The 26584-nt window shown below is 46.1% G+C and overlaps 1 long non-coding RNA gene across 1 annotated transcript in view; it reads left to right on the forward strand.

Moving 5' to 3' along the window:
- LOC129461716 (uncharacterized) overlaps nucleotides 1-25232 on the forward strand; it is a 35588-nt gene extending 10356 nt beyond the window's left edge. Inside the window, exons 2-4 of the long non-coding RNA XR_010115783.1 lie at nucleotides 954-1125; nucleotides 2074-2184; nucleotides 24781-25232. This is a non-coding gene — a long non-coding RNA (uncharacterized lncRNA). The remainder of the gene's footprint in view (nucleotides 1-953; nucleotides 1126-2073; nucleotides 2185-24780) is intronic.
- Nucleotides 25233-26584: the final 1352 nt, after the last annotated feature.

Raw genomic sequence — 26584 nt, forward strand, 5'->3', positions numbered from 1 at the left:
TCCCAGCACTTTGGGAAGCCACGGCAGGCAGATCACCTGAGCTTGGGAATTTGAGACCAGCCTGGCCAACATAGTGAAACCCTGACTCTACTAAAATCACAAAAATTAGCCAGGTGTGGTGGTGCTCGCCTGTAGTCCCAGCTACTGGGGAGGATGAGGCATGAGAATCACTTGAACTTGGGAGGTGGAAGTTGCTGTGAACTGAGATTGCACCACTGCACTCTAGCCTGGGCGACAAAGCAAGAATGGGTCTAAAATAAATAAATAAATAGATTGTTGCAAAAGTCTGTAGTTACACAAAGGTTAACAATTCTTTGTTACAAGAGCTTGCATTAGAGAAAATCTCCCCCTTGATCTTTTGGCTTGTCATCTTATATATAAACAGGCATTGTACCTAAGGTGGCACCTTCCTTCTCTTGCTTTTGGGAACACCCTGTTCTGTCTAGGGAGTAGTTATCCTTATATTCTTTTACTTTTTTTTTTTTTTTGAGACAAAGTCTCACTCGATCACCCACACTGGAGTGCGGTGGCACAATTTCAGTTCACTGCGACCTCTGCCTCTTGAGTTCAAGTGATTCTCCTGCCTCAACCACCAGAGTAGCTGGGATCACAGGCTCCCGCTACCATGCCTGGCTAATTTTTGTGTTTTAGTAGAGATAAGGTTTCACCATGTTGGCCAGGCTGGTCTCAGACTCCTGAGCTCAAGCAATCCACCTGCCTTGGCCTCCCAAAATGCTGGGATTACAGCATGAACCACCACGCTGGGCCTATTCTTTTACTTTCACTTTACTCTGTGGACTCACCCCAAATTCTTTCTTGCTCAAGATCCATGAAGCCTCTCTTGGGGTCTGGATTGGGACCTCTTTCTGGTAACATATTCATTTCCTAGGGCAACCATAACAAATTACTACAAATGGGGTGACCTGAAAAAACAAAAATGTATTCTCTTACAGTTTAGAAGGCTTGGAGTCTGAATTCAAGTTGTTGGTCAGGCCATGCTTGCTCTGAAGGCCTCAGGGGAGGATCCTTCCTCACCTCTTCTCAAAAGGTGGCTCCGGGTGTTCCTTGGCATTCCTTGATCTGCAGCTGTATCACTCCAAGGCCAAGGCACTTGGCCCCTTAAAGGTTTGCTGAAAAATCTCTGACATGAGGTAGTTTGATAAGTGGGAGAAAAGACATACACATTTATGTAATGCATATACAAAGGAGCCCTCTTTTTTTTTTTTTTTTAAATGAAATTTCACTCTTGTTACTCAGATTGGAGTGCAATGGTATAATCTCAGCTCACTGCAACCTCCATCTCCTGGGTTCAAGTGATTGTCCTGCCTCAGCCTCCTCAGTAGCTGGAATTACAGGTGTGCACTACCATGCCAGTCTAATTTTTGTATTTTTAGTAGAGACAGGGTTTCACCATGTTGCCCAGGCTGATCTTGAACTCCTGGCCTCTGGTGATCCACCTGCCTTGGCCTCCCAAAGTGCTGGGATTACAGGCATGAGCCACCACGCCTAGCCTTTTTGCAGGAATCAGGAGACCAGAGAGACCAATGGGTGGGACAGGAGGATTCTATTAAGGTGCACACCAGCTCAGTGGATTCGCACCCAAAAGACTGAGCTGTGAACAAAGACGGCTTGACTTTTGTACATGCATCTGAAGGGTGGTTGGCTAGTTTGAAACAAGCTTACAGTGGTGCAAAATGCAGTGGCATGAAAGCAAGTTTACAGAACCGAACAAAGACAGTTTATCGACAGTAACAGGTTTGCAACTCAGGCTCACTTAGGCATGTCATCTGACCCTTGCTGTACGGCCCATATGGCTGTAATTTAGGTTTGCTCAAGCTTATCTTGGGACCTTCACTGTGGTGCCCAAATGGCTGCAATCTAGGCTCGCTCAAGCTTATCTTGTGACCTTCACTGTGCTGCCTTGATGGAGAACAGGTACTTAGAGAAACCAGCTGCGGAGCACAGGAATTTACAAGCCTACAGAACTTACAGAACAGGGTGCAATAGCATGGAGTGGGTGGGGAGCTGCCTAAAGGAAAAATTCATGTTTTCTTTTTCTATCTCCTGCTTCAGCCTTACATGAGAGCTTTCAAAATTAAGATCTGACATCCTACTGAAGTAAAAAGGCTTCTATTTCATCTTGAGGTTACAGAGAGAACGGGAGCTTGGATCCTGGTAAAACAGGTGATGGGAGGGAGGATAGGAGGAATTTGGTAGTGGTTATTAGGAAGAATGAGTGGAGCAGAGAATAACTTGTAAATAATTCTCTTTATGATTTAAATGATCCTTGGAGACAGTCATTATACTGTTCAGCTGTGGTTAAATTATTAGCCTTAAAGGGAGAGAAAGAAAAAACAACTGTTCTCTGTGGTGGGTCTAGATCTTAGGCCGATGGAGGAACTTCAGTTTCTATGGAAGAGACCGTGTGGCAGTGGGGGTGTTACAGGACAGGGGTCCCGATTCAGACCCCAAGAGAGGGTTCTTGGATCTCATGCAAGAAGGAACTCAGGGCGACTCCACAGTGCAAAGTAAAAGCAAATTTATTAAGAAAGTAAAGGAATAAAAGAATGGCTACTCCATAGACACAGCAGCTGTGGAAGCTGCTGGTTGTCCATTTTTATAGTTATTTCTTGATAATATGCTACACAAGGGGTGGATTATTCATGCCTCCCCTTTTTAGACCATATAGGGCAACTTCCTGACGTTACCATGACATTTGTAAACTGTCATGCTGCTAGTGGGAGTGTAGCAGTGAGGACAACCAGAGATCACTCTCGTCACCATTTTGGTTTTGCTGGGTTTTGGCCAGCTCTTTTAATGCAACCTGTTTTACCAGCAGTCTTTATGACCTGTATTTTGTGTTGAGCTCCCATCTCATCTGCTGACTTAGAATGCCTTAACCATCTGGGAATGCAGCCCAGAGATTATGAGTCAAATCAGCCTTCCTGAAAACTCAGAGGTTGGGTTTTAATGGAGAATTTGGTGGGCAGCGGGGGCTAGGGAATGGGTGTTGTTGATTGGTGGGGGATGAAATCATAGCAGTATGATAAATGGTCCTCATGCACTCAGTCTGCCTCTGGCTGAGGGCCACAGGACTGGTTGAGTCATGAGTCACAGATCCAGGTAGGGTCAATTGGTTGCTAGAATGCAAAAGTGTGAAAAACATTTACAATCTTAGGCACTATAATAGTGATGTTACCTCTGGGTGTGGTGGCTAATGCCTATAATCCCAGTACTTTGGGAGGCCGAGGTAGGCGGATCACCTGAGGTCAGGAGTTTGAGACCAGCCTGGCCAACATGGAGAAACCCCATCCCTACTAAAAATACAAATATTAGCTGGGCGTGGTGGCAGGTGACTGTAATCCCAGCTACTCAGGAGGCTGAGACAGGAGAGTTGCTTGAACCCGGGACGTGGAGGTTGCAGTGAGCCGAGATTGCTTCATTGCACTCCAGCCTAGGCAACAGAGCTAAAAATAATTAGCTGGGTGTGGTGGCACATGTCTGTAATCCCAGCTACTTGGGAGGCTGAGGCAGGAGGTCACTTGAACCCAGGAGGTAGAGGTTTTGGTGAGTCAAGTTTGAGCCATTGCACTCCAGCCTGGGCAACAAGAGTGAAAAAAAGAATTTTAAAAAAAGAATTTTTTAGAAAAGACATAAGACATTTCCTATAGGGCCTGAGATAACTTTCTGGGGTAATAGAAATAGTCTGTATCTTGATTGTGGTGGCTATTACACAGGTGTACACATTTGTCCAACCCATGAAACGGTACACTTTTGTTTTTTTTTTTTTTGAGACAGAGTCTCATTGTGTTGCCCAGGCTGGAGTGCAGTGGTGTGATCTCAGCTCACTGAAACCTCCACCTCCCAGGTTCAAGTAATTCTCCTGCCTCAAATCCCAAGTAGCTGGGACTACAAGCACGCACCACCATGCCTGGCTAATATTTTTTTGGTAATTTTTAGTAGAGATGGGGTTTCACCATGTGGGCCAGTCTGGTCTTGAACTCTTGACCTCAAGTGATCCACCTGCCTTGGCATCCCAAAGTGCTGGGATTCCAGGTATAAGCCACCACACCTGACCTGTATACTTTTTAAAATAGGGAATTTTTTTTTTTTTTGTGACAGAGTCTTGCTCTGTTGCCCAGTCTGGAGTGTAGTGGCATGATCTTGGCTCACTGTCACCTCTGCCTCCCAGGTTCAAATGATTCTTGTGCCTCAGCCTCCCAAGTAGCTGGGATTACAGGTGCCTGCCACCACACTTGGCTAATTTTTGTATGTTAGCAGAGATGGGGTTTCACCATGTTGGCCGGGCTGGTTTCAAACTCCTGACCTCAGGTGACCTACCCACCTCAGCCCCCCAAAGTGCTGGCATTACAGGCATGAGCCACTGTGCCCAGCCAAAATAGGGGAATTTCATTATAAGTTATACTGTTCCAAGAATTAAGGGACAGGAGAGACCAATGAGTGGGACACGAGGATTTTATTAGGTGTGCACCAGCCTAGCGGATTAACATCCAAAGGCTAAGCCCTGAACAAAGACGGGGCTTGACTTTTATACATGCATCCGAAATGGGGTTGGCTGGTTTGATGGCACGAAACCTGTAGAGCGGGCAAGCGAGCTTACAGAAGCAGAACAAAGGCAGTTTGTCAAACAATGACAGGTTTTAGAACTCAAATTTATCTTGTGACCTTGCTGTGCTGCACAAAAGGGAAAAACAGGAACTTACAAAACTTGCAAAAATAATTATGAGAACAGAACAAGGAACAATGGTAAGAGGGAAGAATCTGAAGGGGGAAGCTGAAAGAGGAAAACGTGTTTTCTTCATCCCTGCTCTGCGATGGGAGGGAGAGGCTTTGGATCCCATCCCTTCTGGGGATAGTGCTATCAAAGTCCTGACAGAGCCCTGCCCATCATTGGGCCTTGGAGTGAGTCAGCCTAGTACAGGAAAACTTGTTTTTCTGCTTATGTCTTCTGCTTCAATACCTCCTTAAAGTTAATTCTTAAAAAAGTAAGGTTCTCTACATGTAAGGTCCTCTGAATGGTCTACACCATGGTCGAGCCATTGTGACCCCTGTGACCCACACATACAGGCCTCCTGGAGTCACAAAGCCTGGAGCAACAAGAGAACCACTCAAGAAGAAGAAACAGCTAGTTCCTGCCTTAACTGATTAACTGACCTTGCAACATTCCACCATTGTGATATGTTCCTACCCTACCCTAACTAATCAATCGACCTTGTGATATCGTGCCTTGTGACCTCCCCTCACCTCCTGACTATGCATCTTATGACATTCTTCCCCTGCCCAAAAGAACTGCCCCTAACTGTAATTTTCCTCTACCTACCCCAAACCTATAAAACCAGTTCCACTCCCACCACCCTTCACCGACTCCTTCCTCGGACTCAGCCCACTTGCACCCAAGTAAACAGCCTTGTCGCTCACATTAATCCTGCTCAGGTGGTCCCTTATACAGATGTGTGTCACACTATGCACTGCAGGTACACACAAAGGAGGAGCACTTTGCACATTTTTAGAATAATTTTTCTTTTTTTTCAAGAGACAAGGTCTCACTGCACCACCCAGGCTGGAGTATGATCATAGCACACTGCAGCCTCAAAGTCCTGGGCTCAAGCAATCCTCTCACTTCAGCCTCCTGAGTAGCTAGGACTACAGGTGTACAAAATTAGCCTGACTAATTTTTACTTTTCATTTTTTCTAGAGACAGGGTCTGGCCATGTTTCCTAGGCAGGTGTCAAACTCCTGGCCTCAAGCAATCCTCCTACCTCAGCCTGCCTAAGTGCTGCAATTACAGTTATGAGCCACTGTGCTCAGTCCCATGCGCTCTTTCAAGAGTGTAGGAAAGTTTTTGGAAGGGATGGTATTGGAACTTCTACTTGAAGAATGAGTAGGGCAGTATGGCAATTTAAAACCAGATCCTGAAATTCTATGGCCCTGCCCCCATCAAGATCTGTGACTGCTGATCTTTGTTTTTTTTGTTTTTTTTTTCTGAGACGGAGTCTCGGTCTGTCACGCAGGCTGGAGTGCAGTGGCGCAATCTCGGCTCACCGCAACTTCTGCCTCCTGGGTTCAAGCAATTCTCCTGCCTCAGCCTCCCGAGTAGCTGGGACTACAGGTGCATGCCACCATGCCCGGCTAATTTTTGTATTTTTGGTAGAGGCAGGGTTTCACCATGTTGGCTAGATGGTCTCGATCTCTTGACTTTGTGATCTGCCTGCCTCGGCCTCCCAAAGTGTTGGGATTACAGGCATGAGCCACCACGCCAGGCCTGTGGATACTCATATTTAATTACTCAACCACTAGAATGAAGTAGAATTGATGCTGTGCTAGCTTCTGGGCCCACCTTTAGACAGGGGCAGCTTCTGCTTCTTGTCCCTTGGACACTGTCTAGGAACCCAGCCACCATGCTGTGAGGAAGCCTGCAGAGAGCTGGTGTGGAAAGGAACTGAACCCCCTCCCTCCCAGCCCTGGCTAGGTTCCCAGCTGACAGCCAGCCCTAGCTTGCTTATTATTTTAAGCTGAAGACATTTGAGATTCAACAGATGTGGAAAGAAGCCTTCTGGGAGCTGCCTTCATTTGACTAAAAGCAGCATCTTCTGGGAAATAAGGCTACCATAAACCCTCTCTCTTTGACAGCATCATAGCCAAGAACAAGAAAGACACTTGCACCTGCATAAACAAACATTACTGCAGACTTTACTTCACATTTTTTCTCCTAAAATCCTATTTATCTTTCCTAAAGAAACCTATTTGTTCTCATAAGAGCCTTTTCTCTCCCCTCCCTTTTCTCTTAGGTATATAAGCCTTTAACTCTAATCATTTAATGAACAAGCTGCTTTTTTTTTTTTTTTTTTTTGAGACATTCTCACTCTGTCATCCAGACTGGAGGGCAGTGACACGATCACGGCTCACTGCAGCCTCGACCTCCCAGGCTCAAGCAATCCTTTCACCCCTCAGCCTCCCCAGTAGTTGATGCAGGTGTATGCCACCACACCCAGCTAATTTTTTTTTTTTTTTTTTTTTTTTTTTTTTTTACTTTTTGTAAAGATGGGATCTCACCATACTGCCTGGGCTGGTCTCAAACTTCTGAGCTCAAGCAGTTCCCTGCTTCAGCCTCCCAAATTTCTAGATTGTAGGCTTGAGCCACTGCACCCGGTCAGCAAGTTACTTCTTTTTTTTTTTTTTCTGACGGAATCTCACTCTGTCGCCTAGGCTGGAGTGCAGTGGCGTGATCCTGGCTCACTGCAACCTCTGCCTCCTGGGTTGGAGCAGTCTTCATGCCACGGCCTCCCAAGTAGCTGGGATTACAGGTGTGTGCCACCACACCCAGCTAATTTTTGTATTTTTAGTAGAGATGGGGTTTCGCCATGTTGGCCAGGCTGGCCTTGAACTCCTGACCTCAGATGATTCACCCACCTCAGCCTGCCAAAGTGCTGAGATTACAGGCATGAGCCACCGTGCCCGGCCTGCAAGCTACTTCATTTGTTGGCTCCTGTATGCATACATATAAGCCTTTTTTCTCTTGTTTATCTAGCTTTCTTCACCTTAATTCGCAGCCTGCCGCACCCCCCACCACCAAAAAGAACCGAAAAGGGTAGGGGAAAAGTGTTTCCTCCTCCACATCATAAATAGTCACAAGTCAGGCTTTACTACCAAATCAGTTCACTGGAAAAAAAAATCAATTTAGTTTTAAAACTATTTTGCATGTGAATTTTGGAAGTTCACTTAAGAGGATGTGCACTTAAAAGATAATGAACTTGGGTCAGGTGCAGTAGCTCAGACCTGTAATCCCAGCCCCTTGGGAGGCTGAGGTGGGCGGATCACTTGAGGTCAGGAGTTTGAGACAAGCGTGGCCAACATGGTAAAACCCCATCTCTACCAAAAATATAAAAAGTTAGCTGGGTGTGGTGGTGCATGCCTGTGATCCCAGCTACTGGGGAGGCCGAGGCAGGAGAATCACTTGAACCCAGGAGGCAGAGGTTGCAGTGAGCCTAGATTGTGCCACTGCACTCTAGCCCAGATGACAGAACAAGGCTCTGCTCCCCCCACAAAAAAAAAAAACAAAAAAAAAACGGTGGCCCGGTGGCTCATGCTTGTAATCCCAGCACTTTGGGAGGCTGAGGCGGGCGGATCACGAGGCCAGGAGATGGAGACCACGGTGAAACCCCGTCTCTACTAAAAACACACACAAAAAATAAAATTAGCTGGGTGTGGTGGCGGACGCCTGTAGTCCCAGCTACTTGGAGACGCTGAGGCAGGAGGATGGCGTGAACCCAGGAGGCGGAGGTTGCAGTGAGCCAAGATCGCGCCACTGCACTCCAGCCTGGGTGACAGAGCGAGACTCCATCACAAAAAAAAAAAAAAAAAAAAAAAGAATAGCAGGGGTGGAGGGTTGGCTGTGGGTGGGGAAGTTTTGAAAAATGTTACTGGAATATACTTACCCATTGCTTCTGTGAATATATAAAGACGTATGGCATATAAGATCTTCTGGTGCCGGGCATGGTGGCTCACACTTCTAATCTCAGCACTTTGGGAGGTTAGCTTGAGCCCAGGAGTTTGACACCAGCGTGAACAACATGGCAAAATCCTGTGTCCATGAAAAATACAAAAATTCGCAGGACCTCGTGGCGCTCGCCTGTAGTTCCAGCTACTCAGGAGACTAAGGTGGAAGGATCACTTGAGCCTGGGAGGTCAAGGCTGCAGGGAACCCTGATTGTGCCTCTGCAATGCAGCCTGGGAGACAAAGTGAGACCCTCTCTCAAAAAAAAAAAAAAAAAAAAAAAAAGATGTTCTTGCACTTTTCTTACGATTTGCTTTACAGTGTGATTAATAACAGTTGCTGTTGCGATAATTCCTGCTATATTTTGACACACAGTGCTGGGAAAAGAAATCCAACATGGAGGCCAGGTGTGGTGGCTCACGCCTGCAATCCCAGCACTTTGAAAGGCCGAGCTGGGCAGATCACCTGAGGTCGAGAGCTCGAGACCAGCCTGGCCAACATGGAGAAACCCTGTCTCTACTAAAAATACAAAATTAGCAGGGCATTGTGGCACATGCCTGTAATCCCGGCTACTCAGGAGGCTGAGTCAGGAGAATCTCTTGAACCTGGGAGGCAGATGTTGCGGTGAGCCGAGATTGCACCATTGCACTCCAGTCTGGGAAACAAGCAAAACTCCATCTCAAAAAAAAAAAAAAAGAAAGCCAACGTGGAGATGATTTGTCGGAGGTCTCTGTCAAGGAGACAGGAGGGCAAAAGTTGGCCCTCAGTCATATATTGGTCCAGAGGGATCTGACCTGTTTGAACTGGGCCAAATCGCAAACATTCTGGAGAAGCAGCTTCATTAGGTTTGAACTGCTCACACCGGGGCAGATCACGAACCTCCTGAAGACACAGCTGTGCTGAATTAAGCTGATCGCGGCCTACAGAATTTCTAAGCTGTCAGATGGCCTAAAGGGGGAGGAAAAAACAAACAAACAAAAAAACAAGAAGAAAAGAAATGGCCTAAAGGGGGAGGAAAAAACAAACAAACAAGAAGAAAAGAAACGTTTTATTCAAGGAATGCAGGCCCCTTTAAGCCGTCAGGCCAAAGAGTCTTTGAAATGAAACAGCAGTTAGGTTACTTCCCTTTGAATTAATAATCACCTTATTATTATTATTTTTTTTTTTCAGAGACAGGGTCCGCCTCTGTGGCCCAGGCTGGAGTGCAGTGGCACCGTCACAGCTCACTGCAGCCTTGCCCTCCTGGGCTCAAGTGATCCTCCCATCTCAGCCTCCTCAGTAGCTGGGACTGCAAACACACACCACCATGCATGGCTAATTTTTAAATTTTTTGTAGAGACAGGGTCTCCCTGTGTTGTCTAGGCTGCTCTCAAACTCTTAGGCCCAAGCAATCCTCCGGCTTTCACCTCTGAGTAGCTGGGGCTACAGGTGTGCACCACAACGCCTGGCTAAATTTTTAAAAACTTTTCAGTAGAGATATATAGTCCGCCTATGTTGCCCAGGCTGGTCTCGCACTCCTGGGCTCAAGTAATCCTCCAACTTCAACCTCCCAAAGTGCTGGGATTACAGGCGTGAGTCACTGCACCCAGCCAAATAATAATCACCTCTTGAAGCCACTTGCTATGTGACTTCTACACTTAACTAAGGCCACGTACCCCTAAAATGCCAAATGCCCTACAGTTCACCAATGTATAGCCAATCACTAGCCAATGTTATTTCTGTAAACCCATGAGAATTCCTAACAATGTTTGTAATCACCCTCTCTCCTGATTGGTTATTTTTTCTTTAAAAACTTCATCCTTTCTAATGTCCTCTGGAGCACGCCCCACAGCAAGTTGGAAGTGTGTTCTGGACTGCTGCCCTCAACCTTGACCCAAATAAACTTTATATTAATATTGTCTCAGCTTCTCCCTTTGAGGTTGACAGGTCATGTGTTAATCACAGACCGTGCTACTGTCTTCCGCTTAGGTAAACTTGCAGTAAACCTTTCGAAACCCCTGCCTAGTCTTCCCTGGATGGAACACGTTTTAGCTACTTGCTAGATTTGTTTCTCCCAAATTGCAATGCATAAAAACCCTGATTAAAATGCCTTCCTGGGCCAGGTGCAGTGACTCATGCCTATAATCCCAGCACTTTGGGAGGCCAAGGCTGGTGGATCACCTGAGGTCAGGAATGCCAGACCAGCCTGGCTAACATGGGGAAACCCCATCTCTACAAAAACACAAAAATTAGCTGGGCATGATGGCGAGTGCCTGTAGTCCCAGCTACTCAGGAGTCTGAGGCGGGAGAATCACTTGAACCTGGGAGGTGGAGATAGCATGGAGCTGAGATCATGCCACTGCAATCCAGCCTGGGTGACAGATCGAGACTCTGTCTCAAAAATAAAACAAAATGGGCAGAGCATGGTGGCTTACGCCTGTAATCCCAGCACTTTGGGAAGCCGACATGGGCAGATCACAGGGTCAGGAGTTCGACACCAGCCTGGCTAACATGGTGAAACCCCATCTCCACTAAAATACAAAATTAGCCGGGTGTGGTGGTGCATGCCTATAATTCCAGCTACTTGGGAGGCTGAGGCAGGAGAATCATTTGAACCTGGGAGGCGGAGCTTTCAGTGAGCTGAGATGGCGCCACTGGACTCTACCCTGGATGACAAAGCGAGACTGTGTCAAAAAAATAAAAATAAAATAAAATAAAATAAAAAGTCCCTCCCTTTGTTTGTGGCTCCCCAGTGTTGATTGACAGTGCATGTACGAAATGTATAATCCCTCCTGAGTTCTCCTGCCCTTCAGGAAGGTTTTTTACACATATAGTGGCCTCAGATGCATTTCTTGATTTGGAGTTCAGGGTGGAACTTGGCAGAATTGACTGAAGAGGCACCAGTGAGACAGAGGAGGGACAAGAGGATCAATCTTTTTTTTGTTTAATAATGAGGAGGGAGGTGATGGCCTTCTCCCCCTTCCTCCCAGAGTGTCTCCTTAAAAACATAACAGGCCCCACAAAAAGTTGAAGGAGCGAAGAATGTGCCATCCCAAAATACGCTAGATTGGCATATTGATTATTTCGAGTTGAAAACATTGATGAAATTGTGGTTGGTATGTTTGCTTGTTTATTTATTTTGAGATAGAGTCTCATTCTGTTGCCTAGGCTGGAGTGCAGTGGCCCAATCACAGCTCACTGCAGCCTTCACCTCCTGGGCTCAAGCATTTGTCCTACTTCAGCCTCCTGAGTAGCTGGGTCTATAGGTGTGCATCACCACACCCGCGCAAGAGGAAATATACACTTTTTTTTTTTTTTTTTTGAGACAGGGTCTCACTCTGTCGCCAGGCTGGAGTGCAATGGTGTGATCTCGGCTCACTGCAACTTCCGCCTCCTAGATTCAAGCAGTTCTCCTGTCTCAGTCTCCTGAGTAGCTGGGATTACAGGCACACACCACTACGTCCAGCTAATTTTTGTATTTTTAGTACAGAAGGGGTTTCATCATGTTGGCCAGGCTGGTCTTGAAGTCCTGAGCCCAAGTGATGTGCCTGCCTTGGCCTCCCATAGTGCTGGGATTACAGGTGTCAGTCACCGCGCTCGGGCCCAAGAAAGTGATTCTTCACGAGCAGGAAGATTGGTCGAGCCCAAGAGTTTGAGACCAGCTAGCTAGGCAATGTAGCAAGACCCTATCTCTATAAAAAGAAAAACGAAATAATGAGCTGGGCTTGGTGGAGCGTGCCTGTAATCGCAGCTACTTGAGTGGCTGAGGCAAGAGGATGGTTTGAGCCCAGGAATTTGAGGCTGCAGTGAGCTGTGATCATGCCACTGCTCTCCAGCCTGCTGACAGAGCAAGAGCAAGACCTTGTCTCTAAAAAAAAAAAAAATTAAAAAGGGCTAACTGACCTGTCTCTTTGTGCATGCAGCAGGCCATAAAAATTCCTCTGAGAGGAGGGCTGTCATATACGAGGGTGAGAAAACAGCCCTCCCTCATCACCAGAGACTGGAAATTGGGGACTGTGATGGACCTGAATAAACATACTTCATGAAACAACCTTTATCTTCCACTGTTTGACACCCCCATATATCTCCTAGCAACTCCCCTAGAAAATGTATTGCCCTAGCCAGGTTTTCCTGTCATTTCTTCTCCAATGTATCTAAATAGTATACAAATAGTATACAAGCATCTATCTTTAGCCACTTGTTTAAACTTCACGCTTTTGTGAAGACTCCCATGTACAGGTAAAAGCAATAAAATGTGTATACTTTTGTTAATCTGCATGGTGTCAATTAGGTGTCTAGATCCAGCCAAAGAGCCCACATAGGAGCTAAAGGGGTGTTGGAGGTGACCACTGGCTCCTTTACAAGGTCCAGTCTTTTGATTTCATAGCCCAAAATCATGGGCTTTCGGAGGCCAGTCACGGTGGCTCATGCCTGTAATCCCAGCACTTTGGGAGGCTGAGGATGTGGGTGGATCATAAAGTTAGTAGTTTGAGACCAGCCTGACCAACACGGTGAAACCCTGTTTCTACTAAAAATACAAAAATTAGCTGGGCGTAGTGGCGTGTACTTGTAATCCCAGCTACTCAGGAGGCTGAGGCATGAGAATCGCTTGAACCTGGGAGGTGGAGGTTGCAGTGAGCTGAGATCACACCACTGCCCTCCAGGCTGGGTGACACAGAGCAAGACTCCATCTCAAAAAAAAAAAAAAATTATGGGCTTTCTGATCCTTGGAAATGTAAACACGCACCTCCAAGGCTGGCATAGAAGGAGGAGTACAGGAGGCAATCCAGAGATAAGATTTTCTTTTAAATTTTTATTTTTTGAGACACGTCTCACTCTGTTGCCCAGGCTGGAGTGCAGTCATTCCATCATAGCTTACTGCAGCCTCAGGCTCCTGGGCTCAAGTGCTCCTTCTGCCTCAGCTCCCTGAGTAGCTGGGTAATAGACGCGCACAACAAGCCTGGCTAATTCACTGTTTACCGTTTGTAGAGAAGGGGTCTTGCTCTGTTGTCCAGGCTGGTCTTGAACTCCTGGGTTCAAGTGATACTCTCGCCTCAGTATCCTAAAGTTCTGGGAATACAGGAGTGAGCCACTGCACCTGACCCAGTAAGAGATGCTTCAGTTATTCTCTCTTCTACTTTTCTGTAAATTCTGTTCAGATTTTGTCCAGACTATTACAAAACAAAGAAAGAAAGGAAGAAAGAAAGAAAAGAAAGAAAGAAAGGAAGAAAGAAAGAGAAAGAAAGAAAGAAAAAAAAGAAAGAAAGAAAGAAAGAAAGGAAAGAAAGAAAGAAAGAAAGAAAGAAAGAAAAAAAAAGGAATCAACAGGTCAGAGGCAGATAAGCATTTACTCAGGAATGGGGGTTGCAAACAGGCCCCAGAGACCACCACCCAAGAGGGGCAAGAAAGGCTTATGGGAAATTTTTTAGATGACATAAATTACCAGATTATTTTATTGATGGATTAAACAAAGAAATCGTTAGTCATTAGTGGAAGGGTACATTTGGGTCAGTTAGGAAAAAACTATACAGGGTGTCCCTAAAGTTTAGGACCAGTTTCCTTGTATTGTGTATTGTCAAGAGCATGGTTGTTTGTGAGAGAACTGTTTTTCACAGTTCTTTGTGGGTCTCAAAGTTCACCACCCAATCTAGGCACGGTGGCTCACACCTAAAATCCTAGTACTTTCGGAGGCTGAGGCGGGCAGATGAGCCCAGGAGTTCAAGACCAGCCTGGGCAAGATGGCGAAACTCTGTCTCTACAAAAAATACAAAAAAAATAGCTGGGTGTGGTGGTGCACACCTGTCGTTCCAGCTACTCAGGAGTTTGAGACAGGAGGATCGCATAAGCCTGGGAGATCGAGGCTGCAGTGAGCCTTTGAGCCATAATCGTGCCACTGCACTCCCGCGTGGGAGACAGAGACTGTGCCTCAAAAAAAAAAAAAAAAAAAAGTTCATCATTAGTTCAATATGGGGTCAGTAGCCCAAGATAGATTCCCTGATGTCAAGCCTGGAACAATGCTCTACTCAAACACTCAATGACCTGTGACAGAGATTCTCTTCTTCACCAAACTCTACTCAGGTTCTACTAAACTCTTTGTCCAGTAGGTTTCAACTTTTGGAGTTCCATGTTGATAAAAAAAAAAAATTTCAGGCCAGGCATGGTGGCTCACACCTGTAATCCCAGTACTTTGGGAGGTCGAGGCAGGTGGATCACCTGAAGTCAGGAGTTCGAGACCAGCCTGGCCAACATGGTGAAATCCCATCTGTACAGAAAATAAAAAAAATTAGCTGGGCATGGTGGTGGGCACCTGTAATCCCAGCTACTTGGGAGGCTGAGGCAGGAGAATTGCTTGAACCCGTGAGACAGAGGTTGCAGTGAGGCGAGATTGCGCCAGTGGACTCCAGCCTGGGCGACAGAGCAAAACTCTGTCTCAAAAAAAAAAAAAAGAAAAGAAAAGAAAAAAATGGAGAAGGAGAGCACATGCTCAAAGCACCTTCTCCCTGAGCGTATGGTGAAGGGGGGTTTTTCAGGTCTCTTAGAACATGTAGGTGGAGACTGGGGGGTGGTGATTTGTGGAAAAAGGTGGGACTTTCCAGGGAGAACCGGAGAATGCACAGTCCCCTTCTTTCTTTTCCACTGGCACTGTATATACCTAGCAAAGCACATTTCTCCCCATCCCAGGTGAAGATTTTCATACAGCAAAGAAGTGAGGATTCAGGTCCGGGTAGCAGGATGGTAGTGTTTACTAAACAGACTCAGACTTGGGAGCCACAGTTCTTATCCGGTGGCTCGTTTGTGGTTACTGACATCCGGCCTCCATTTCTGTAAGCAAGCACAGCTGCAAGCAGATGTTAATGTCACAAGTTCTGGGGCTTTTTTTTTTTTTTTTTTTTTTTATTCTTTGAGATGGAGTTCCACTCTGTCGCCCAGGCTGTAGTGCAATGGTGCAATCTCGGTTCGCTGCAACCTCCGCCTCCCAGGTTCAAGCAATTCTCCTGCCTCAGCCTCCCAAGTAGCTGGGATTACAGGCATGTGCCACCACACCTGGCTAATTTTGTATTTTTAGTAGAGATGGGGTTTCTCCATGTTGGTCGGGCTGGTCTCAAACTCCAGGCCTCAGGTGATCTGCCCAGCTTGGCCTCCAAAAGTGCTGGGATTACAGGCATGAGCCACCATGCCAGGCCTATTTTTATTATTTTCTTTTTGAGATAACAGTCTCGCGGCTGGGCACTGTGGCTCATGCTTGTAATCCCAGCACTTTGGGAGGTCGAGGCACGAGGATCACGAGGTCAGGAGATCGAGATCATCCTGGCTAACACGGTGAAACCCCATCTCTACTAAAAATACAAAAATTCAGCTGGACTTGGTGGTGGGCACCTGTAGTCTCAACTACTTGGGAGGCTGAGGCAGGAGAACGGCATGAACCTGGGAGGCGGAGCTTGCAGTGAGCCGAGATGGGGCCACTGCACTCCAGCGTGGGCGACAGAGTGAGACTGTGTCTCGAAAAAAAAAAAGAATCTCGCTCTGTCACCCAAACTAGATTGCAGTGGTGCTATCTCAGCTCACTGCAGTCTCTGCCTCCCAGGTTCAAGCGATTCTCCTGCCTCAGCCTCCAGAGTAACTGGGATTACAGGTGTGTACCACCATGCCCAGCTAATTTTTGTATTTTCAGTAGAGATGGGGTTTCGCCATGTTGGCCAGGCTGCTCTGGAACTCCTGACCTCAGGTGATCTGCCCACCTCAGCCTCCCAAAGTGCTGGGATTACAGGTGTGAGCCACCATGCCAGGCCTATTATCTTTAAACCAAAATTAGGAATGCCTTTGTTCTCCAGATATCAGGATATCTGGACACTCCCCAGTCTGAGTCTGTTCAGTAAACACTATCAATCTGTTCCCTTAACTGTAAACACCTAGAGGCTAGGAATACCTTTCTGGGAACGCACCCCGCTAAGTCCCAGCCTCATTTTCCTAGCCCTCACTAAAGATGGAGGCACTCTGGTTTGAAGGCCTCTGACAAAAGGAGTGGTTAGAATTTGGGCTCTAGGCCAGGTTGAGGCTGCAGTGAGTCATGATTGCACCACTGCACTCAACCCTGGGTGACAGAATGAGACCCTGTCTCAAAAAAATAATAATAGGCCGGGCACGGCGGCTCATGCCTGTAATCCCAGCACTTTGGGAGGCCGAGGCACGTGGATCACCTGAGGTCAGGGGTTTGAGACCAGCCTGGCCAACATGGTGAAACCCCGTCTCTACTACAAATACAAAAATTAGCAGGGCCTAGTGGCGGGCGCCTGTAATCCCAGCTACTCGGGAGGCTAAGGCAAGAGAATCGCTTGAACTCAGGAGACAGAGGTTGCAAAAAGCTGAGATCACACTATTGCACTCCAGCCTGGGAAACAAGAGCGAAACTCCGTCTCAAAAATATAATAATAACTAACACATAAAAACTGGGGGCTCTATAATACCTAACTTAGCAGAGGAAAGGTGGGAGGGGGCAGTGAAAGGGCATTTACGGAAAAGCAAATGACTTTTTGGAAAGATGAATGGGCCCTTATGAGAACAGATAGGAGATATGACGGTCTTGTGACAATGTGTGCTTGGGTGTGCTGGCGACTCCTCTCTGAGAAGAGTAGAGTTGTTCCTGGGGAGGGGATTTATGACAATTGGGTTCCTTTGACTTATTTTAGGGATTTCAGAAAATGAAATGTCTTCAGCTCAAAATAATTCTTATGTCAAAGTGGCATATTTCAGGGTAGCATTTCCTGATGCTCTTCACTTGGAACACAGTAAAGAAGAATATGTGGGTTCTGGCTGGGCATGGTGGTTCACACCTATAATCCTAGCACTTTGGGAGGCCAAGGCAGGAAGATCCTTGAGCCCAGGCCTGGGCAACATAGCAAGACCTTGTCTCTACAAAAAAATTAAAAATTAACTGGGTGGACAGGCATGGTGGCTCATGCCTGTAATCCCAGCACTTTGGGAGGCTGAGGCAGGTGGATCACCTGAGGTCGGGAGTTTGAGACCAGCCTGGCCCACATGGTGAAACCCCGTCTCTACTAAAAATTAAAAAATTAGCTGGGCGAGGTGGTGCATGCCTGTAGTCCCAGCTACTTGGGAAGCTGAGGCAGCTACTTGGGAGAACCGCTTGAACCCAGGAGGCAGAGCTGATATTGCACCACTGCTCTCCAGCCTGAGTGACAGAGTGAGACTCTATCTCAAAAAATTAAAAAAAAAAATTAGCTGGGTGTGGTGGAACATGCCTGTAGTTTCAGCTACTTGGGAGGCTGAGACCGGAGGATCAACTGAGCCCAGGAGTTGGAGGCTGCAGTGAGCTATAATCACGCCACTGCACTCCAGCCTGGGTGACAGAGAGAGACCCTGTCTCAAAACAAAACAAAGAATATGCAAGTTTCACTTTGGGAGGCCTTGAAGGTTATTCATGTTGGGTCTCAGAACATGATACTCCAATATGTGGCATCTTGGCAACTGAAAAAGCCTCAGAAGCAAGAAAGCCGCTCTGACCCTCCCCTACCTTTTAGTGTGAGAGCCGGCCATAAAGGAATTCTCTGGCCGATTGCAAGTGCCTTTGCAAAAATTATAATTGAGAAAATTATAACAGTGAAAGAGATGTGACCCAACCGACTCCATCTTGCTTCTAACCTCCAAGCTGTCCTTGTTCATTCCTCGGCGTAGGATAACTATGGCAGAAACTTAATTTATAGTTTAACTAGAAACAAAGATGATAACAGCCTTGTCCCAAAACAAACCCCCTTCCGGCCTGGGGACTAGACTGCCTTTGCAGGACCAGCAAACTAGCCACAAGATTAGAAATTATGCTTTAGTGGTCATGTAGCTAGAGGCTGCAAGATTCTGAACCTCTCCAAATTGCTCCTGGGGGTAACATCACTATCATAAAACGTAAGATCAGTGTTTGAGATATTTTGCAGACCCTGTACCTGATGGATCAGCTGGCATCACCCAGATTGATAGACTGGCTCATCTGGTCTAGTGGCCCCCACCCAGTAACTGACTCAGCTCAAAAGGACAGCTTCCACTCCCTATGACTTCATCTCTGACCTAACCAATCAGCACACTCCACCTTCCAAATGTCCACCCACCCAATTATCCTTAAAAACTCCAATCCCTGAGTTTCTGGGCAGACTGATTTGAGTAATAATAAAACTCTGATCTCTTCTACAGCTGGCTCTGTGTGAATTAAACTCTTTCTCTATTGCAATTCCCCTGTCTTAATGCATTTAAATTGGCTCTGTCGAGGCAGTGGGCAAGGAGAATCTGTTACACAGTTGCATTACCTTGCCTGAAAGTAGATCCTAAGATCCTCATTCTGTCAGAGGCACTTGAACCACAGCAATTCCATCTTAAATAGGAACTGGGTAAAATGAGGCTGAGACTTACTGGGTGGCTTTCGCAGGAGGCTAAGGCATTCTTAGTCACAGGATGAGATAGGAGGTTGGCACCAGATTCAGGTCATAAAGACCTTGATGATAAAACAGCTTCCAGTAAAGAAGCTGGCTAAAACCCAAAACCAAGATGGCGATGAGAGTGACTTCTGGGTGTCCTCACTGATATGCTCCCACCGGCACCATGACAGTTTATAAATGCCATGGCAACGTCAGGAAGTTACCCTATATGGTCTGAAAAGGGGAAGCATGAATAATCCACCCCTTGTTTAGCATATCATCAAGAAATAACCATAAAAATGGGCAACCAGCAGCCCTTGGGGCTGCTCTGTTTATGGAATAGCTATTCTTTTATTTTTATTTTTTATTTTTTGAGATGGAGTCTTGCTCTGTCGCCCAGGCTGGAATGCAATGGAGCAATCTCGGCTCACCACAACCTCCGCCTGCTGGGTTCAAGTGATTCTCCTGCCTCAGCCTCCTGAGTAGCTGGGATTACAGGCACCCAGAGCCACACCTGGCTAATTTTTGTATTTTTAGTAGAAACGGGGTTTCTCCATGTTGGTCAGGCTGGTCTCGAACTTCCAACCTCAGGTGATCCACCTGCCTTGGCCTCCCAAAGTGCTGGGATTACAGGCATGAACCACCATGCCTGGACCATTCATTTATTTTTTTTACTTTCCCAGTAAACTTGCTTTCACTTTACTCTGTGGACGCGCCCTAAATTCTTTCTTGCATGAAATCCAAGAACCCTCTCTTGGGGTCTGGATAGGGACCCCTTTCTGGTGACAATTCCAGAGAGATCCTGCTCTATGCCCAGAGGCCCTGCACCACCCCCAGTTTATTAACAGTAGATCATACTCTTCTTGTCCAACTGTTCGTTTTCCAGTGAATCTCAGCATAAAAATAGTTTCCTCTGGGTCTTTGAAGGCTCTTGTGTTATGCAAAATTTTGTTAAATTCATTTGTTATGTTTTTCTCTTATTAATCTGTCTTTTGTTGTAGGAGTGTTGGCAATGACCCTTGTGATGGGTGAGGATAACTTATTGCCTTTTCACTCCTTCAGTAGTTAATTGTCCTCTAAATGAAGTTGAGGTACAAGGAGAGGATTAAGTGACCACTGACTGGGAAGAAGTGGCTGCATGTATGGCAGATTGACCTACGCCCACCATTCCCTCCATAAAATCTCCTGGCTAAGCATGGTATACCAAATGTCACAGCTAGTAGCCCTCCGTATGCCTCAATGTTCTCATTTATAAAAGAGAATAACACTTTTATATCCAGCTAACTTTTGTATTTTTAGCAGAGATGGGGTTTCACCATGTTGGCCAGGCTGGTCTCAAACTCCTGACCTCAGATGATCTACCCACCTCAACCTCCCAAAGTGCTGAGATTACAGGCATGAGCCACTGTGGTTGGCTAGAGTAGTTGTTTTAAGGATTGACAAAGAGCCTCTCCTTGACCAAGCTTTAGGGAGATTCATTGAAATCCTCTTCCCAGTTAGGTCTCAACTCTTGGACTTCTATGGATTTTTTTTTTTTTTTTTTTTTTGTATCGCCCAATTTTAGCAAGAATCCTGCTAAGTCAGTTTAGCCAGAATCCTCAACCCTGGATATCTGATCACATTCCAGATCACCCTGGCTTACCTGCAGCAAGAATCCTGTTAGGTCCATTTAGCCAGAATCCTCTTCACTTACCACTGATGTTTCCTTTTGGTAATTTTCCACTCATGGATCCCTACCCTGTTTCTGGGCTATAAATTTCCATTTGTCTTTGTTGTATTTGGAATTCAGCCTATTTCTTTTTTTTCTTTTCCTTCTTTTTTTTGAGATGGAGTTTCATTCTTGTTGCCCAGGCTGGAGTGCAAATGGAACCATCTTGGCTCACTGCAAGCTCTGCCTCCCGGGTTCAAGCAATTCTTCTGCCTCAGCCTCCCAAGTAGCTGGGATTACAGGCACATGCCACCAAGCCCGGCTAATTTTTGTATTTTTAGTAGAGACGGAATTTCACCATGTTGACTAGGCTGGTCTCGAACTCCTGATCTCAGGTGATCCTCCTGCCTCAGCCTCCCAAAGTGCTGGGATTATAGGCGTGAGCCACCTCGCCTGGCTGAGCTGTTTTTTTGTTTGTTCATTTGTTTGTTTTTTTGCTAGTGTATTTATTTTCATTTTAACATCTTTCTGTAGACTTTGCTTTTGAAATGGCCACTACTGAATTCCTATGCACAGGCCAGTATTTTTGTCTGATCATAGGGAGTTTCCACAGAAACTTTCCGAAACTGGGTATTGATAATGGTCCTAACTATAGATTTTTGTTAGTTCTGGTTTCTCTGTGCAAGTATACCTGTAGGTAAAAAAAGATGGGTGGACTAGGGGAAGAGCTTTGGAGAGGAGGGAAAAAGATCTGTGACCCTGCCAAACAAAAACTGAAATTACAAGCGCTAGAACTTAGAGAAATCATGGTTAGATTTACTCTGAGACAAGTTGGAGGACTGAAGCCTGGGAACACATACTCAATATAGACCAAGAATGTGTCCCAAAGTAGGTTGCACAAGGCACAATATATACACATTTTCAAACAGGAGGATGTGTGTGGCACAGAAGGTAGGAGAAGAGGGGAGAGAAGCAAGGGTTACATTTTGGTGATTCTGATTGGCGCTCAGTGACTGTAGACATAAGATAAGGTAAAAGAGCAGCTGAGCGGGTCAGGAGAAAGGTTAGGCATCTTAGGGCCTGGTGGAGGGTGGCTGATTCCAGCCTGTCTTTATTCTACCTCAGATAAATAAATTTATACCCAGTACCTGTCAGTGAAACGTTTCACAAGTTCCAGCTACACAGGCACACAGGCAAGGGGGCAGCTTTAGTTTATAGGCATAGGTTTTGTTTGTTTGTTTGTTTTTTTGTGACGGAGTCTCGCTTGGTTGCCCAGGCTGCAATGCAGTGGCATGATCTCGGCTCACTGCACCCTCCTCCTCCCAGGTTCAGGCAATTCTCCTGCTTCAGCTGCTCCAGTAGCCGGGATTACAGGCACCCACTACCTCGCCCAGCTAATTTTTCTATTTTTTAGTAGAGACGGGGTTTCACCATGTTGGGCACGTTGGTCTCGAACTCCTAACCTCAAGTGATGCACCCACCTTGGCCTCCCAAAGTGCTGGGATGACAGGCATGAGCCACTGCACCCGGCCATCTAGTCATAGGTTTATAAACCATGTGCCTAACTGTAGCTATTGTGGGTCACTGTTAACAGTTTCTTTTGAATTTTCCTTTTTCTGACAACCCCATGAGCCATAAAAACACGAAAAGGAATACGGATTTATTTTTTTTTTTTTAAAGACAGAGTCGGCTGGGAGTGGTGGCTTATGCCTATAATCTCAGCACTTTGGGAGGCCGAGGCGGGTGGACCACTTGAGGTCAGGAGTTTGAGACCAGCCTGGTCAACATGGCGAAAACCCATGTTTACTAAAAATACAAAAATTAGCTGGGTGTGGTGGTGCGTGCCTATAGTCCCAGCCACTTGGGAGGCTGAGGCAGGAGAACTGCTTGAACCTGGAAGGTGGAGGCTGCAGTCAGCTGAGATCAGGCCATTGCATTCCAGTGACAGACTGAGACTCCATCTCAGAAAAAAAAAAGAAAGTCCTTGGCTTTCCATGTGACCCCTGCTTTCGAAGCCTTATTAGAAGGGGTGCCCAACTTTATACCTTCTTGGTTCCCCCTTCTCTCAAGTCTCTTTCCTTAAAGCTGCTGAGAATGTAGCTCATTTATGTAGGGGCCAGCTGCTCTGCACAGGGTAAAATGGATAGCAAGCATGTCTCTGAGGATAACAAATGTGGTTGGCCTTGGTGAGACGGGAGTGGAGCAGATAAAGGCCCTTGAAAAAAGAATAAGGAGCTGAAAAATGTCACATGTCTCTGGGAAAGAAAGAAATCATTATAGAACAAGAGAAGTAAACAGTTGGAGCCTGGCTTAAAATAGAAAACAGCCAAGACCCAGGCCCTTGGGCAGAGAGAAGAGGACGTGGGGATGGGGGGCAGGTATGGTCCAAGGAACAGCAGCTGAGAGAGGAAGGAAGGGGGGCTGGGGGTATGTAAGCCACATCTGCGGCTGCTTCTTAGACCTACATAGCAAGGGCATGTCTTTACTCCCATCAGTTGGGAAACAGATGTAAAATCCTTCCAAATTAATAATGAAGCTAAGGCCGAGCGTAGTGGCTCACTCTTGCAATCCCAGAACTTTGGGAGGCCAAGGTGGGAAGATCACTTGGGGCCAGGAATTTGAGACCAGCCTAGGCAACATAGTGAGACCCTGTCTCTATGAAAAATGAACAAAATTAGCCAGGCATGATGGTGCGTTGCCTATAGTCCCAGCTACTCAGGAGGCTAAGGTGAGAGGATCACTTGAGCCCAGGGGGTTGAGGCTGCACTTAGTCAAGCTCATGCCACTCTGCACTCCAGCCTGGGCAATAGAGCGAGACCCTGTCTCAAAATATATATATATATATATGGAGAGAGAGAGAGAGAGAGAAAGTGATTTTTATTCTTGTTTTTTTGAGATGGAGTCTTGCTTTGTTGCCCAGGCTGGGGTATAGTGGTGTGATCTTGGCTCACTGCAACCTCGCCCTCCAGGGTTCAAGCGATTCTCCTGCCTCAGCCTCCTGAGTAGCTGGAATTACAGGCATGTGCCACCACGCCCGGCTTTTTTTTTTTTTTTTTTTTTTTTTAAGTAGAGAGGGAGTTTCACCATGTTGGCCAGGCTGGTTTAGAACTCCTGACCTTGGCCAGGCGCGGTGGCTCACGCCTGTAATCCCAGCACTTTGGGAAGCTGAGGCGGTCGGATCATGAGGTCAGAAGATGGAGACCATCCTGGCTAACACAGTGAAACCCCCTCTCTACTAAAAATACAAAAAATTAGCTGGGCGTGGTGGCACACACGTGTACTCCCAGCTGCTTGGGAGGCTGAGGCAGGAGAATCACTTGAATCTGGGAGGCAGAGATTGCAGTGGGCCAAGATTGCACCACTGCACTCCAGTCTGGGTGACAGAGCGAGACTCCGTCTCAAAAAAAAAAAAAGAAAGAATTGTTATCATTCATGTATCAGAAAATATGTATTTTAGATGTGGCGGGCCCTGGGGAGATTGCAGTGAACAAGATTGACTGGGTCTCCACTTGCATGGGAGTCCAGTTCTACTAGGAAGGAAGGACAAAACAGGTAAGTGGTCAGATACATAAGATCCATTGTAACTGGGCGCATTGGCTCACGCCTGTAATTGCCTGGCCAACATGATGAAACCCCAACTCTACTAAAAATACAAAAAGTATCTGAGCATGGTGGCACACACTTGTAATCCCAGCTACTCAGGTGGCTGAGTCACGAGAATTGCTTGAACCCACGAAGTGGGAGGTTGCAGTAAGCCAAGATAACGCCTCTGCATTCCAGTCTGGGCAACAGAACAAAACTCTGTTTCAAAAAAAAAAAAAAAAAAAAAAAAAAATCATTATCATTTGGGGTAATTGTTATGATGAAAACAAGTGAGGAGCTGAGAGTTGAAAGGGGCATGGGCTGGGAGAAGACCTTTGCTGTGTAGGTTGGCATGGAAGGTCTTTCTGCAAAGGTGAGATTTCCTGCCACATGAGGGAGGAGTAGAAGTCAGCCAGGCAAGGCTCTGGGGAAAGAGCAACACAGGCAGAGGTCAGAGCTGTGCAGACAGACAAAGGCTTCCAGTGGGAGAAACGGGTCCGGGGGAACCGGCATATGGTAAAACTGGCCCAAGAACTAGAAGCCGGGTTATGCGATTAAGACAAATGCAGCGGAGACAGCAGTGATGGTTTTTTGTAAACAGGGGTATGATACAGATATGCTTTATCTCATTGAAGATGACACTGGTTTCGGTATGAAGAATGGAACAGAGAAGAGTGGGATTGGACGGGTTTCCTGATGCTATCCGCACAGAAGACTGATTTCTTCCCACTTCCGCTCATCACATTGGCTGAACCCAGCAGATCCCTGCCCGGTTATCCGTCCTACAGAGGGAAACGATCGTCATAGCAACAAAGAAAACACAGCCCATTATCTTACCTGTGTCAATAGAAAACAAAGACACAGGTCACATTACACAATTTTCTGCTCATGGAGTGTACCTTTTCACATTGATTGACCCGGTACAATGTGGCCATTTTCCAAAACGTCAAGGGCCATTGTCTTAGCTGTGCAAGGCCCTGGCAAAGCTTCTTGTTCTTGTGAGCAGTGCGTGAAGCCTCTTTCTAATTATAGCCTTTCTGAATTCCTTGTCCTTTCCTTTAAATAAAGTGTCTAGCCATATGTTCAATGAGTAGTAATCTAAGTTTTATATCTTGCTTCATTTTCTTTGGAATCTGTCATTGTCAGTGCTTTTTACAGTGTTACTGTAAAAATATACTGAACTTTGGTTGAGAAAACTGGCTTTTCTGAAGATAAAGCAATTTTTTAAAAAGAGGTTGTGTGGGAGTCTGTGTCCTGGTTGCAGAAATAGTGAAATCAGGCCTTTCAACTAATTCTCGACTTAGAATTTAGCTAGCTTTTTCAATGTTAACTGTTTTGCCTTGATTTAAACCCATTTGTTTGCAGTTCAAAATCATCTCGTGCTTATAAGTAAGGTCATGGAGTATCTCACCCAGAGAGAGCCAGAGTTAGAGAAAAGTAGTAACTAAATAAAACACATTGAATAAATATAAGAACAGAAACAGACGTAATTTTTTATATTTTTTTGGAGACAAAGCCTGGCTTTATCGCAGTCTCAGCTCACTGTAACCTCTGCCTCCCAGGCTCAAGCGATCCTCCCACCTCAACCTCCTGAGTAGCTGGGACTACAGGCATGCACTACCATGCCTGGCTAATTTTTGTATTTTTTGTAGAGACGGGGTTTTACCGTGTTGCTCAGGCTGCTTTCGAACTCATGAGCTCAAGCAATCTGCCCCCCTTGGCCTCCCAAAGTGCTAGGATTACAGGTGTGAGCCACTATGCCTGGCCCAACAGACATAATTTTTTATTCCTGAATTAAACCATACTGAGATCAGGAATACTTTTCAATATCCTTATATTAAATAGGATAGGGACCAAGCATAAAACACTTAGCTGCTCATTCCAGGAAATCCTTGCCTTAGCAGGTGAGACTGTGAAATAGCTAAAATAGGTTGCTCATCAAGATTTGCTTCAAGGCTAAATGTGATGGCTCATAGCTGTAATCTGACACTTTTGGAGGCCAAGGCAGAAGGATCACTTGAGGCCACCAGTTCAAGACCAGCTTGGGCAACGAAGCTCTAGAAAAATTAAAAAATTAGCAGGGTGTGGTTGCACCCACCTGTCATCCCAGCTACTTGGGAAGCTGAGGCAGGAGGATTGCTTCAGCCCAATCATAGCTCATTATGATCAAGTTTTGGAGCCGTTGGTTATGCAGCAATAGCTAACTGATACCTACAGTGGACACTGTTTACTATCTAAAAACATCCTTTTCTCTCTCTTCTTCTCAGCTAACAGAATTCAATCTTTTTTTTTTTTTTTTTTTTTGAGATAGGTTCTTCTTCTATTGCTGAGGCTGGAGTGCAGTGGTGTGATCACATCTTACTGCAGCCTCGACCTCCAAGGCTCAAGGTATCCTCCCACCTCAGCCTCCCAAGCAGCTGGGACTATAAGTGTGTGCTA

This window comes from Symphalangus syndactylus, chromosome 14, assembly GCF_028878055.3.
Source record: "Symphalangus syndactylus isolate Jambi chromosome 14, NHGRI_mSymSyn1-v2.1_pri, whole genome shotgun sequence".
NCBI lineage: Eukaryota > Metazoa > Chordata > Mammalia > Primates > Hylobatidae > Symphalangus > Symphalangus syndactylus.